Below are 15039 nucleotides of genomic sequence, written 5' to 3'. Positions count from 1 at the left end.
GAGATGAAGAGTCCTTGAAAGTGGGTCCATGAGTTGTGGGAACGTTTCAGTGACGGGGCAAAATAAGGGCCGAGACCCTTCTTCAGGACTGGAAATAAAGGAGGAAGAAGCCAGAATAAGAAGATCGGGGAGAGGGTGTAGAGAGCAGAGTAAAAATTAACAGGTGATAAGTGAAATCAGACAAAGAGGAAGATGGTGGTACTGGTGCTATGTACGTAGGGTGTGTTAATTGATAAATGCATCAGCTTGCCACCACTTTGACTGCATAGACTGAATGGCACTGACTGTAAAGGAAACCGTTTTCTGTTTCTTGTATGTATGTATTTTTAGGTGACCATAAAACATTGGAGCAGAATTAGGCCATTCAGCCCATCAAATCTGCTCTGTCATTTGATCATGATTATCTAATTTTCTCCCAACCCCATTCTCCTGCCTTCTCCCCGCAACCTTTCACACCCTGACTTATCAAGAATTTATCAGCCTCCGCTTTAAATACACTCATTGACCTGGCCTCCACAGATACTTATGGCAATGGATTCCGCAGATTCACCACCCTCTGGCTAAAGAAATTCCTCCTCATCTCTGTTCTAAATGGATGTCCCTGTAGTCTGAGGCTGTACCCTCTGGTCTTAAACTCCCCCACCAGGGGATTCATCCTGTCCACATCTACTCTATCGAGGCCTTTCAGCATTTGATAGGTTTCAATGAGATCCTTCCCATTCCTCTGAATTCCTGTGAATACAGGTCCAGAGCCATCAAGCACTTTCAATCACGGAATCATTTTTGTGAACCTCCTTTGAACCCTCTCCAATGTCAACACATCCTTTCTTAGATAAGGGGCCCAAGATTGCTCGCAATACTTATGACTAATGGTTATTTTTGAAATAAAATAACATCCAGATTGTTCTCTCATAATTTCAAAATATGCGAGCAATACTTTTCACACTGCCTGTTGATGCAGAATCTTCTTTTCTGTGCTCAACTGTCTGCCACAGATTGAATCCTGGCAGCTAGAGATTCTGTCATTTCGTAATTTCATCAAATGCTGAAGAAAGAGTGACAGAATAAAGTGAAGCTAACCAGAACGGCTTCAGAAATTCTGCAGAGGAAGGTGTGTGATCATCTCTCTTCCCCTCTCACTTGGCGCCTTTGAGGGAAGGCCCCTGCGTTCGAGCGGTCTCTCTCTTCCTTGATGCTGTTGGAGGACGGTGCCAAAGTTCTGGCCTGCAATTTATGGATTGGACTGTATTGGAATCTGTCAGTTTTCTGTTTTATATTTTGTGTTTTCACCTGCTCCTTCTTGTTTCCTTTTGCGCGATTTGTTTGTTTTTTTGCATGAGGTGTGGGGGAGGTGGCTAGGGGTTTTACGTTCTTGTTGCTGTTTGCACAATTTTCGTTTGCACGCGGGGAGGTTGATGTTTATCTTTGAATGGCTTCCATGGTTTTCTTTGTTTCGTGGCTGTCTGGAGAAGACGAATCTCAGAGCTGTCATACGTACTTTGACAATAGATGTACCTTGAACCTGATATTGGAAATTCTCCAGCAGTACACACAAAATACTTGAGGAACTCTACAAATCAGGCAGCATCTGCATCAAGTGCGTCAAGCTACAGCTCCTTAGGGACCAGGTTAGGAAACTGGAGATGCAGCTCGATGACCTTCGTCTGGTCAGGGAAAGTGAGGAGGTGACAGACAGAGCTATAGGCAAGTCGCCTCGGGAGACAGATAAGTGGGTAACAGCCAGGAGAGGGAAAGGCAAGAGTCAGATAACAGAGAGTACTCCAATGGCTGTCCCGCTTAACAATAAGTACTCCTGTTTGAGTACTGTTGCAGGGGAACAACCTACCTGGGGGAAGCAACAGTGGCCGTGCTTCTGGCACAGAGTCTGGCCCTGTGGCTCAGAAGGGTAGGGAAGAGAAGAGGAAGGCAGTAGTGATAGAGGACTCTATAGTTTGGGGGGGGGGGGCAGACAGGCAATTCTGTGGATGCAGGAAAGAAACACGGATTGTAGTTTGCCTCCCAGGTGCTAGGGTCCGGGATGATTCTGATCACGTCCACGACATCCTAAAGTGGGAAGGAGAACAGCCAGAGGTTGTGGTACATATTGGTGCCAACAACATAGGTAGGAAAAGGGAGAAGGTCCTGAAAACAGACTACAGGGAGATAGGGAGGAAGTTGAGAAGCAGGACCTCAAAGGTGGTAATCTCAGGATTGCTGCCTATACCACATGACAGTGAGAATAGGAATAGAGTGAGGTGGAGGATATATGTGTGGCTGAGGGATTGGAGCAGGGGGTAAGGATTCAGATTTCTGGATCATTGGGACCTCTTTTGGCACAGGTGTGAACTGTACAAAAAGGACAGGTTGCACTTGAATCCAAGGGAGACCAATATCCTGGCAGGGAGGTTTGCTAAGGCTATTGGGGAGAGTTTAAACTAGAATTACTGGGGGAGGAGAACCAAACTGAAGAGATGGAGGAAGGGGTGGTTGGCTCACAAATAGAGAAAGCTTGTAGGCAGTGTGAGAGGGAGGATAGGCAGGTGATAGAGAAGGAATGTGCTCAGACTGATGGTTTGAGATGTGTCTATTTTAATGCAAGAAGCATCATGAACAAAGCGGATGAGTTTAGAGTGTGAATCCATACTTGGAGCTATGATGTGGCCATCACAGAGACTTGGATGGTTCAGGGGCAGGAATGGCTACTTACAGTGCCAGGCTTTAAATGTTTCAGAAAGGGCAGGGAGGGAGGCAAAAGAGGTGGGGGCATGGCACTGCTGATCAGAGATAGTGTCACAGCTGCAGAAAAGGTGAACGTCATGGAGGGATTGTCTGCTGAGTCTCTGTGGGTGGAAGTTAGGAACAGGAAGGGGTTAATAACTCTACTGGGTGTTTTTTATAGACCACCCACAGTAACAGGGACATTGAGCAGCAGATAGGGAGACAGATTCTGGAATAGTGCAGTAATAACAGGGTTGTCGTAATGATGGATTTTAATTTCCCCAATATTGATAGGCATCTCCCTAGAGTGAGGGGTTTAGATGGGGTGGAGTTTGTTAGGTGCATTCAGGAAGGTTTCTTGACACAATATGTAGATAAGCCTACAAGAGGAGAGGCTGTACTTGATCTGGTATTGGGAAATGAACCTGGTCAGGTGTCAGGTCTCTCTGTGGGAGAGCATTTTGGAGATAGTGATCACAATTCTATCTCCTTTACCATAGCATTGAAGAAAGATAGGAACAGACGAGTTAGGAAAGCATTTAGTTGGAGTAAGGGGAAATATGAAGCTATCAGGCAAGAACCTGGAAGCATAAATTGGGAACAGATGTTCTTAGGGAAATGTACAGCAAAAATGTGGCACATGTTTAGGGGATATTTGTGTGGTATTCTGCATAGGTACGTTCCAATGAGACTGGGAAAAGATGGTAGGGTACAGGAACCGTGGTGTACAAAGGCAGTTGAAAATCAGTTGCTGTAGGCTAGCAAAGGGAAAGAGTTCCTTACACCTCCTTTGGTGGAGACTTATCTCTGTCCCACCACCCAAGGTGGAGACTGGAGACAATATAAGTAATTGGGAGGTAATAGATGGAAGACTTAAAGAAATAGTTCAAGTGTCTTTAATTATCATCCAAGTAATAAATAGCAGGAATATTGCAAAGAAACTATAGTCCACAGAAAGCAAATGGCAATGCATTGCTTACGAAGAATAGTGGGAGTTCTCCCAGATCTCACAAATTGGGAAGACATTGCACTCAATGGATATACTGCACCTGGAGGAAACCTGTTCAAGAGGGATCCGCACTACAAGAGAATGACTTCCGCTGTGGCGCAGAGAACAAACGGCAGACTGTTAAACCAAAAGACCCAACCACAAACCACATCCACTTCATACTCTTGTCCACAACACATCAGAATATGTGGATCCCAGACCATCCTTGACAGCCACCTGGGGAACCACCAATAGACAACCCCTGAGGACAACATCAGATTCAGTTTATTGTCATTTAGAATGCAATGCAGTTAAAAAATGAGACAACGTTCCTCCAGAATGATATCACAAAAGCATATGACAAAACAGACTACACCAGAAAATCCACATAATGTTTGGCAATCCCAGTCCAGAGTCCGGAGAGGCCACTGTGTATTGATATCACGCTACCATCTTAGCGCGTTCCCCGGAAAGGAGCTCCAAATCCACCAGACAAACAAGACCAAAAACTAAAGCTACAAGACCTGCACAAAACCACATAGTTACAACATACAGTTACAACAGTGCAAACAATAGCATAATTGATAAAAAACAGACCATGAGCACAGTAAAAATAGTCCAAAGATGTTAAAGGACTATAAGTTCAAAATAAATCACCACACAGTTTCCACAAGTCCCCAGGGTCCCGACAGACTCACCATCCCACGCCGGCGGCAGAAGGGAATACCCCCGCTATGGACTTCCATGGCGCCGCCCGACTCAGCCTCACAGACGCAGCACACAACGAAAGCGACCTGACTGCAGTGGACTCCGAGTCTGTCGAACCTCCGAGCCGATGACCATCCCCTCCGGCACAGCTTCTCCGAGCACCATCCTCTGCCGAGCGTATTAAGACGGCCCCGCCAACGGCCATCGGCAACGCGACCCCGATGACTGGGGGCCTGTTCTTCCCAGCAGAGTCCCGGACCTCACAGCAGCAGCAATGAAGAAGGTCTTCCTGGAGATTTCCTGATGTTCCTCCATGCTCCCATGTCCGTTTTCAATCGATTATGATTGCGCACGGCACCCCACTTCACAAATAACAGATAATCAGCTCCGGAGTGTCCGCTGCAAGCTGTGTCACGCCGCCATCATACTTGATCATACATCAAACAACATCATACTTGATCCAAGTGATTGTACGCGAAAGAGAAATGAGAATATTACTTGCTTCTTTACAACTGATCTGAATATTGTCTCTGCCATCTCTGCCACTGTCAAAATCTTGTACGATAAAGCCTTTCCATAGTGACATTCACTGCCCACTCTCCAAACTCTTTGCAGCCAATCAAGTACTCTATGAACAGCAATAAAGGTTATTAAGTGGAAATGAGACAGCTAAATAAGACTGTTTGCCCATAACAATCATGGTCATGGAAAGACCAGGATCACCCACGTCATATGACACCGCACGTAAGAAAGAAACAAAGTAAGGCATAGCAAGTTCCCACAAATATCAAAACAATAATGATCAAATAATCAGCTTGAATGATGTTAAGATTATAAGATTAGTTAGTTCCATCATGGGCATTAGCCTCCATTGTATCCAAGGCATCTTCAAGGAGTGGTGCCTGAGAAACGTGACATCCATCATTAAGGACCTCCATCACTCTGTCTATGCCTTGTTCTCATTGCTACCATCAGGAAGGAGATGCAGAGTTTCAAGGCACACACTCAATGATTCCAAAACAGCATCTTCCCCTCTGCCATCAGATTTCTGAATGGACATTGAACCCATGAACACTGCCTCACTACTTTCTTATCTGTGTTTTTGCACCACTTATTTTAATTGAACTTTTTAATAAACATATACTTACTATAGTTCAGTTTTTCCTCTGTATTAATTTTTCATGTGATTCATTGTACTGCTGCCATAAAGTTAACAAACGTCATTACATGCACTGGTGATATTGAACTTGATTCTGATTCTGATTGAGTGAGGGACAAACAATGACCATGCACCGAGATTGTGAAAATCACTTTGGAAAGGCTTCATCTTCCAACATTTAGCAGAAACGGCACGGGACAGTGTTCAGATCAGTTGAAAAGAATCAGCTAGTATTCACATTTTGTTTTTTTGCATTGCCCATTCTGGCTGCCCTTTTACTTTTCCTTAATTGCCCAACATCTCCCTCTGGTGCCCCTCCTCCTTCCTCTTTTTCCACGGTCCACTCGCTTTTTCTTTGTTTTAAATATAGTCACGGAAAGAGCTTTTGGGTGGAAAATTCCGAATATTCACTATGCCAGAAGTAAAAGAAATCTTCTCATGCCAATCCTCAATAACTAATCTTCAACATTGCAACAGTGACCCCTGGATCTAGGAGCAGAGAATTTATTGGGGAGAAATTTTGGTAATTTTCCCCCCTTCCCTGTCTCTTTTCCTTGCCTGCCCATCATCTCCCTCTAGTGCCCCTTCTTCGTCCCTTTCTCCCATGGCCCACTCTCCTCTCCTATCAGATTCTTTCTTCATTAGCCCTTTATCTCTTCCACTTTATCCCCTCTCCCCCACCAGCATGCCTTCTCCCTCAGCTAGTCTCGACATCATCTGCCAGCTTGAACTTCTTTCCCTCACTCCTCCTTCTTATTCTGAATTCATCCCCATTTCTTTCTAGTCCTAATGAAGGGCCTCGATCCGAAACGTAACTGCTTATTCCCCTCCATAGATGCTACCTCACCTGCTAAGTTCAGCATTTTGTGCTTGCTGAGTAAATATTTGCTACAAATTCATTAGGGAGGAATTGGATATAAGGCACAAGAGATTCTGCAGGTGGTGCAACCTGAAAATGCTAGAGGAACTCAGCTGGTGAGGCAGCATCTATGAAGGAATAAACAGTCCATTTCAGGCCAAGAACCTTCATCAGGACAGAATAATTAGATATACGGTGCTGTGCAAAAGTCTTAGGCAAATATATATATATATATATAGCTAGGGTGACCAAGACGTATGCACAGTACTGTAGAGATTTTATGTATTGCACTTACTGCTGCCACAAAATAAAACAAATCCTATGTAAGTAATGATAAACCTGATTCTGATATGGGTCTCCTATTGTGTACTGAGAGCGGGAAGTGGGCAGGGAGAGGGGACTCATGGTTGGGAAGAGGGAGGGAGTGGTAAGCCAGAGAGAGATTCCATAATGGTCAATAAACCAATTGTTTAGAATCAAAAGACCTTGCCTTGTGTCTCAGGGCTGGGTGTGTTTGCTCCTACGTCACCTACTGCCTCTGACACTCCTACTCTACTCTCACCTACTCCTACTCTGACACTCCACCTGTCCCACACCCCGCCCACGGCGATCCACCCTCACCATTCCCAACATACTTTGCTCCCGCAAGATTTACAAATTCGCTCTCTGCTCCACTTTGACAAACACAGTACTGCACAGAAGTTTTAGGCACCCAAGCTGTATATATGTGCCTATGAAACTGTACGATATATATATGTACCTACGACTTTTTCAAAGTACTGTAGGGAATTCCATTTCCATTCATTTAATTGGCAGATGGATGATATTTTAACCAAAGTGTAGGGCCCATAATTCTGGGAACTTTCTCTGCATTATTAATTGCATTTCCTACATTACAACAGTAATTCTCTTTAAATGTACTCATTGGCTGCAAACAGTTTTGGACAGACTGAAACTGCGACAAAGACCAACAAAAAATTAGAATATTTATTTCCTTCCACTTCCTGTGGAGATAGTAATATATTCTGTTATATTGGAAACAATTTCTCCAAGCAACCAGGTCAGGCGTGGAACTATCTCTGTAGCCCCTGAAGTCTCTATGAATTGATAACTTTTTAAAAACCGCAATGTGACAAAGTGGAATCTGTGTGATCCCAGAGTGCTTTGCCGGTTTGGATGGAGGCTTACAAGAAATCTGTGTGTGCTTCACAGCAGAGGGTGTATTAATGATGAGGAATATTATGATAACAGAGAAAATTAAGACGCAGTTGCCATGGAGGGAGAAGCCTCAAAAGATAAACGGACTGGTAAAAGAACAAATCACACACGCAGAAAGGAGATAAATCTGATTACGGGATGCAACAACCTCAAAGACGTTAAGTTGATGAACTACTGGACTTTGTAAATGTATAAAAGTGATTTGTTCTGAGCTACCTTCCAATGATTTAGCACATGGGAGTAGACCTGCCCTTGCAAGTAATAAATGTACCCATAATTTGATCCACGCTGAGGTTGTTACTGTAATTTAGAAGAGCTAGCTGAATGGTACATGACACTGGACAGGTTCAGAAATTCCTCCAAAAGACTGTAAAAGAACTGAAAATTATTCAACAAATAAAAGGGATGATTGGAACATGATAACTATTATTCCTATCACTGTCAGAATAGAATTTATTCAAAAAATATATTTGATTCTGACAGTGGAGGTGACAAAAATAATTTCTGTTCTGACAGTGACAGAAATATTAGTTATCATGTTCCGATCACACCTTTAATTTATTTGTTCTCAGACTATTGTCAGCTACTTGTCACGGTATCATGGTAACCAAGTAGCACCAGTGCCTTTACTGCTTTGAGGAGATTTCATATGTCACCAAATACTCTTGCACTCCACAAATAAATAAAAATGAGAAAGAGAAAAAAATAGATGATGACAAAGGGTCTAACCAAGGTTATCTCCGACCTGAAAAGATAACTTTGTTTCCCTTCTGCTGCCTGGTTTTTTGAGTGTTTTCAGCACCTTCTGTTTTCATTGAGGTGCAAGTAGTTGTTGAACCTATGCTGGAGAACATAAAGTTACTAGGATGTTGCTGGATCTAGAAGACATGAGTTACAGTATAAGGAAAGATTGAATAGGTTAGGACTTTGTTCCTTGGAGTGTAGAAGATTGAGGGGAGATTTGATAGAGGTGTATAAAGTTACGAGTGTATAGGGTCAATACAAGCAGGCTCTTTCCACTGAGGTTGAGTGGAACTACGACTAGATGTCATGGGTTCAAATGGTTCAATTTAATATCAGAGAAGAAGGTATACAGTATATGGCCTGAAATTCGTACTCTTCAGGGACATCCATGAAACAGGAAAAAAACCTCAATGGGTGAGTGATAGAAAATGTTCGAACCCCAAAGGCCCCCCTCCCACGTACAAGCAATGGCAAAAGCATCAACCCTCTCCCTCCCCCACTTGTTTCAGCAAAAGCTATGATCATCCACTGGCCCACCATGCAAAGCCCCAATGAGACCATGATGTAGAGTTAATCAAAAAACTATGGTGGATCCCAATACTTTGACACTGCAGACAGGCTCGTTTGCACTGGCGAGGGAGAGAGAGAGAGAGATAGCACTCCTGCAACAAACGAGGGTGGGAGACGAGCTGCTCGCTGCTTCGACGTGCAGTCTACCACATCACTCGTCCGAGATCCCGACTCAAGCACTGACAGACTCTCAGTCGCCATCAGGAGAGAGAGCGCTCTCAAGTGCAGGGGACTCCAAACAGCGCAAACCAACCCGCCGTCTCGATGTTTCAAATCAATGCTTTGAGGATGAAAGATGAAAAGTTTAAGGGGAACATGAGGGCTAGCTTCTTCACTCAGAGGGCGGTGAGAGTGTGGAACGGGCTGCCAGAGCAAGTGGTGCATGCAAGCCGGATTTCACCACTTAAGAGGAGTTTGGATAGGTACATGGATGATAGGGGTATGGAGAGCTATGGTCCGGGTACTGGTGAAATGGTTTGGCAAAAAAAAACGAGAGGGTCAAAGCCACTTGGGAGTCCTTGTGTAGGATTCCCTAAAGGTTAATTTCCAGGTTGAGTCTGTGGTGAGGAAGACAAATGCAATGTTAGCATTCATTTCAAGAGGACTAGAATATGTAAACAAGTATATAATGCTGAGGCTTTATAAGGCACTGGTGAGACCTCACTTGGAGTATTGTGAGCAGTTTTGGGCCCCATATCTAAGAAAGGATGTGCTAACATTGGACAGGGTTTAAAGGAGGTTCACAAAAAGGATTGCAGGTTTGAAAGGCTTATCGTGTGAGTAGAGTTTGGTGGCTCAGAACCTGTACTTACTGAAATTTAGAAGGATGAGGTGGAGATCTCATTAAAACCTATTGAATGTTGAAAGGCCTCGATAGAGTGGATGTGGAGAGGATGTGGGAGAGTCTAAGACCTGCAGGCGGCTATGGAGGCCAAGTCTTTATGTATGCTTAAGGCAGAGGTGGATAGATTCTTGATTGGTCAGGGCATGAAGGGATACGGGGAGAAGGCAGGAGATTGAGGCTGAGAGAGAAAATGGATCAGCCTTGATAAAGTGGCGGAGCAGACTCGATGGGCCAAATGGCCTACTTCTGCTCCTATATCTTATGGTCTCATGGCACAGACTAGATGGGCCGACAGGTCTGTTACCATGTTGTGCTTTTCTATGACTCTATGCCTCTAAATGATTCCTTCACCACCACTGTTCCAAATCCTGACCAGTCCAACCCTTCACAGGAATTTCATCAAAATGACTGCAGTGTTTTAAGAGGACAGTATACTGTCAATTTTTCAAGGACACTTAACCCCGAGCAATAGATGTTGGCCTTGAGAGCAACATCTAAATCTCGAGGAATGAAATGTAAATGGAATTCCTTTGCAAACAATGTATAATTTTCAAAGAATTTTATCTCAGTAACATCTCTTTGCCTTATTTGGCTTACTATTCTTTGTATTCCCGCAATAGAGAAAAAAATAAATTGCCAGTAATCACGGCATCCAGGTCAGCTGTGTTGCAGTTATGTGGAGCTGGCTTACTTTCAAAGTTCAAAGTAAATTTATTACCGAAGTACATATACGTCACCTTGAGGTTCATTTCAGAATCAGAATCAAAATCAGGTTTAATATTATCAGCATATGTCATGAAATTTGCTGCTATGCTGTAGCAATACATTGTAATAAGTAATATGAAAAACACCAAATTACAGTATATTTGATATATAACTCATGGACACTACCTCACAACTTTTTCCACTATTTATTTAATTTTACTTTTTTATACATGTTAAAATAAATAAATAGTGCAAAAAAATAGTGAAGTGGTGTTCATGGATTCAATGTCTATTCATAAATCTGATGGAAGAAGGGAAGGAGCTGTTCCTGAATTGCTGAATGCGTGCCTTCATGTTTCTGTACCTCCTTCATGATGGAACCAATGACAAGAGCGTTATGTCCTGGGTGATGGAGGTCGTCTCTTTGAGGCACCGCTCCTTGAAGATGCCCTGGATGCTGGGGAGGCTGGTACCCATGTTGGAGCTGACTGAGTTTACAACTCTTTGTAGCTAATTTCAATCCTGCACAGTAACGCCAGCACCCCATCCATGTCAGAGGGTGAGCCAGTTAGAATACTCTCCATGGTACATCTGCAGAAATTTGATGACATACCAAATGTCCTAAAACTCCTAATGAAATATAGCTGCTTCCTCCAGGCATTCCAGATAGTAAAAACGGAATACAATCGAATCACTGAAAAACTACCCACAAAGACTGACTTACAACCAATGTGCAAAGGAAGACTTTCACAATATTCTGATATGTTGACTGCAAAGTCCAATTCCAATGACAGAATCTACTGTAAACACACAACCTCTATAATCTAACAGATTTAAAAGTGAGTCTTTGTCTAGACCAGGGGCTCCCAACCATTTTAATGGCATGGACAGCTAACATTAACTGAAGGGTCCGGGAACCACATTTTGGGGACCCCTAATCTAGGCTCTTTTGTTTTTGCAATATTTATGTATTTTGCAATTTATAGTAATTTTATGTTTTTGCACTGTACCTAGGCTACAAAATAGCAAACTTCATGTCATTATAAAACAACGACAATAAACCCAAGCAACACACGCAAAATGCTGGTGGAACACAGCAGGCCAGGCAGCATCTATTAGGAGAAGCACTGTCAACGTTTCGGGCCAAGACCCTTCATCAGGACTATCTGAAAGGAAAGATACTAAGAGATTTGAAAGTAGTGGGGGGAGGGGGAAATGCGAAATGATAGGAGAAGACTGGAGGGGGTGGGATGAAGCTAAGAGCTGGAAAGCTGATTGGCTAAAGTGATACAGAGCTGGAGAAGGGAAGGGATCTTGGGACGGTAGGCCTAGGGAGAAAGAAAGGAGTGGGTGGGGGGAGCACCAGAGGGAGATGGAGAACAGGTAGAGTGATGGGCAGAGAGAGAGGAAAAAACAAACAACTAAATATATCAGGGATGGGGTAAGAAGGGGAGGAGGGGCATTAACGGAAGTTAGAGAAGTCAATGTTCATTAACATTGTTGTTTGAATTTCCAGCATCTGCAGATTTCCTCGTGTTTGGACAATAAACCCGTTTCTGATTCTGAATCTCAGCATCCCAGTGTCTGTTGTGCCTCTTAGCTGCTCTCCAGCTCCCACATCCCCCGGCTGTTAATTGTGCCTTGCATGAACAGAAACGTTCCAAAACTTTCACCCACTGGGGACCTGACTGAGAGTGCCAGAACACCGTTCATTTCAGACCTGTTGGAGGCTGCCGGCAAATAGAGACTTTTATCCCATCAGCGCAAGTTGTGTAGAAACTGGTCATCCAGAAAGAATTTGAAAGAATGGTTTTGATTTCATCACATAAGAACCGAAGCAGAGAATAGTGGATGATAACATCTCCCGTGACCGAGAGAAAATGTTCAGTCTCTTTTAATGCTTACAGTGGATAGTGTGCCAACCTTGCACCCCGCCACCTGCCAAAGGAAAACAATCCAATCAAATCCGGTTTAATTATCATTCAAACCATACATGGATACAGTCGAATGAGACAGTATTCCTCTGGGGGGCAGGGTGCATTGCATGAATTCAAAATTGCAAGAGAATAAAAAGCGCGCACACACACACACACACACACACACACACACACACGCACACACACACACACACACACACACACACACACACACACACACACACACACACACACACACATTGTTACACAAGAAAATGCGTGTAAATTTCAAGACCCTGAGCGACCTGCAAATTGATGGTACAGCTCCTGGCAATCCAGCCTATTATTCTACTCATTGAACACTGGAGGGCAGCACTGACGGGAGGATCCAGCCACCCCCCCCCACCCCCAACCAAGCTCGGATGCTACGCTACACGGCCTCCAGCATCCCCTCACCTCGACTGCAGCAGCATGCAAGCTCGTGACTTGAAGCCTCGTCCTGACTACAACAGAGGCCACGCTGCTGCCTCGTCACCTGCCCGAACAGCAAACAAGGGAAAGAGGCCCGCGGCATCTTACGTTATCAACGTCCAGCAGCGCACCACGATCACGAGAGGAACGTCCAAGACAGTCACTCATGATAACACTGCACGCTGCTTTCACTGCCTTCGAATAGTAGGCAGCAGCACATTCTGCACCCGGGGCAGCTCCTCTGAACCATTCCTATTCCGTCTTCTGGCTTGTACTTCTCTGACTCGACCACCAGCTCCTCCTTCTCTAGCCGACCAGCAGCTCCTCCTTCTCTGACTCGACCAGCAGCTCCTCCTTCTCTGACTCGACCACCAGCTCCTCCTTCTCTAGCCGACCAGCAGCTTCTTCTTCTACAACCCGTCCACCAGCATCTTCTTCGACCTGTCTACCAGCTTCTCATCAGCAACATGCACAAAATACCAGAGGGACTCAGCAGGTCCAGCAGCACACGGAAGTGAATAGATAGTCGACGTTTTGGACTGAGACCCTTCTTCAGGACTGAGAGGGGAGGGGAAAGATGCCAGAATAAAAAGGTAGGGAGAGGGGACGGAAGATAGCTGGAGGGTGATGGGTGAACCCAGGTGGGTGGAGTGCTGAAGAAGAAGGACCTTGAAAGGAGCTGATAGTGGACCAGGTGAGAAAAGGAAGAAGGGGAGGGGATAAGAAGGTGAGAAGAGATAAAAGGCCAAAGTGGGGAATAGAGGAAGAGGGGTGGCAGAAAATTTGTTTACCAGAAGGAGAAACCGATATTCATGCCATAAGGTTGGAGGGTACCCAGACGGAATGTAAGATGTTACCACTCCACCCTGAGGGTGGCCGCATCTCGGCACAAGAGGAGGCCACGGACTGACACACTTCGGAATTGGAATGGGAGTGGGAATTAAAATGCTTGGCCGCCGGGAAGTCCAGCTTGTGACAGACGGTGCAGCGGTACAACGACGGAGCAGTCCGCCGACTTACAATGGGTCTCGCCAACGTCGAGGAGCACTGGACACGATAGGTGACCTCGGCAGATTCGCAGGTGAAGTGTTGCCCTACCTGGAAGGACTGTTTGGGGCCCTGATTGGGGGTGAGGGGCAGCGGTGGGCTGTCTGCAAGGAAATCTGCAGGGAGGGAGATTGGCGAAGACAATGATCTTTTGTTCACGCTTGGGACAAGAGGGTTGGATTTAATATCATTTCCTATTCTTTACCGTGTCAAAGACATACACTCAGTGGTCACTCCATTAGATACTTCCTGTAGCTAATGAAATGGCCACTGAGTGTATGTTCGTGGTCTTCTGCTGATTTAGCCAATCCATTTCAAGGTTCGACATGTTATGTATTCAGAGGTGCTCTTATACACACTACTGTTGTAATTTCAAAGGTTTCAAAGGTACATTTAATGTCAGAGAAATGTATTCAATATACATCCTGAAATGCTTTTTCATCACAAACATCCACAAAAGCAGAGAGGTGCCCCGAAGGATGAATGACAGTTAAAACTTTAGAACCCCAACCCCTCCAGCTCCCCCCCCACGCACAAGCAACGGCAAGGCAACGACCCCCCCAACAGCGAAAAAGCATCTGCAACCCCCCACCAAGCACTGAGGCGTGCAGTGAAGACACAGACTTGCAGCAGCCCAAAAACTACTCATTCACCCGGTAATTCGATATACCACAGGCTCTCTCTCTCTCCCTACTAAGGGAAAAAGAGATGTCCCCTTGGCTATTTGAGTTATTGTGACTATTTGAGTTACTGTGACCTTCCTGTCTGCATGAAACAGTCTGAACCTTCTCCTCTGCCCCTCTCAATAAAGAGACATTTTTGCCCACAGAACTGCCGCTCACTGAATGTTTTTTTTTTGTTTTCTACACCATTCTCTGTAAACTCTAGAGACTGCTGTGTGTGTGAAAATCCCAGGATGTCAGCATCTTTTCAGATACTCAAACCACCCCATCTGGCACCGACCAGCATTCCATGGTCAAAGTCAGTTAGATCACATTTCTTTCCCATTCTGATGTTTGATCTGAACAACAGCGGAGCCTCTTGACCGTGTCTGCATGCTTTTTTGCATTGGATTGCTGCCACGTGATTGGC

General features: G+C 44.7%; 1 long non-coding RNA gene across 2 annotated transcripts in view; it reads left to right on the top strand.

Annotated features, from left to right (window-relative positions):
* The window catches only part of LOC140715881 (uncharacterized), a 56419-nt gene extending 41891 nt beyond the window's left edge, over positions 1–14528 (top strand). The window contains exon 4 of one of the 2 annotated variants that reach the window (XR_012096204.1): positions 12030–14528. This is a non-coding gene — a long non-coding RNA (uncharacterized lncRNA). Of the gene's footprint in view, positions 1–11527 lie in introns of both variants that reach the window. The other variant, XR_012096205.1, reaches the window with a different exon arrangement.
* The last annotated feature ends 511 nt before the right edge of the window (positions 14529–15039 follow it).

The sequence above is a fragment of the Hemitrygon akajei genome, chromosome 24, assembly GCF_048418815.1.
Source record: "Hemitrygon akajei chromosome 24, sHemAka1.3, whole genome shotgun sequence".
Taxonomy (NCBI): Eukaryota; Metazoa; Chordata; class Chondrichthyes; order Myliobatiformes; family Dasyatidae; genus Hemitrygon; species Hemitrygon akajei.
Note: the sequence above shows the minus strand (reverse complement) of the source record. Positions and strands in the feature narration are given on the sequence as shown.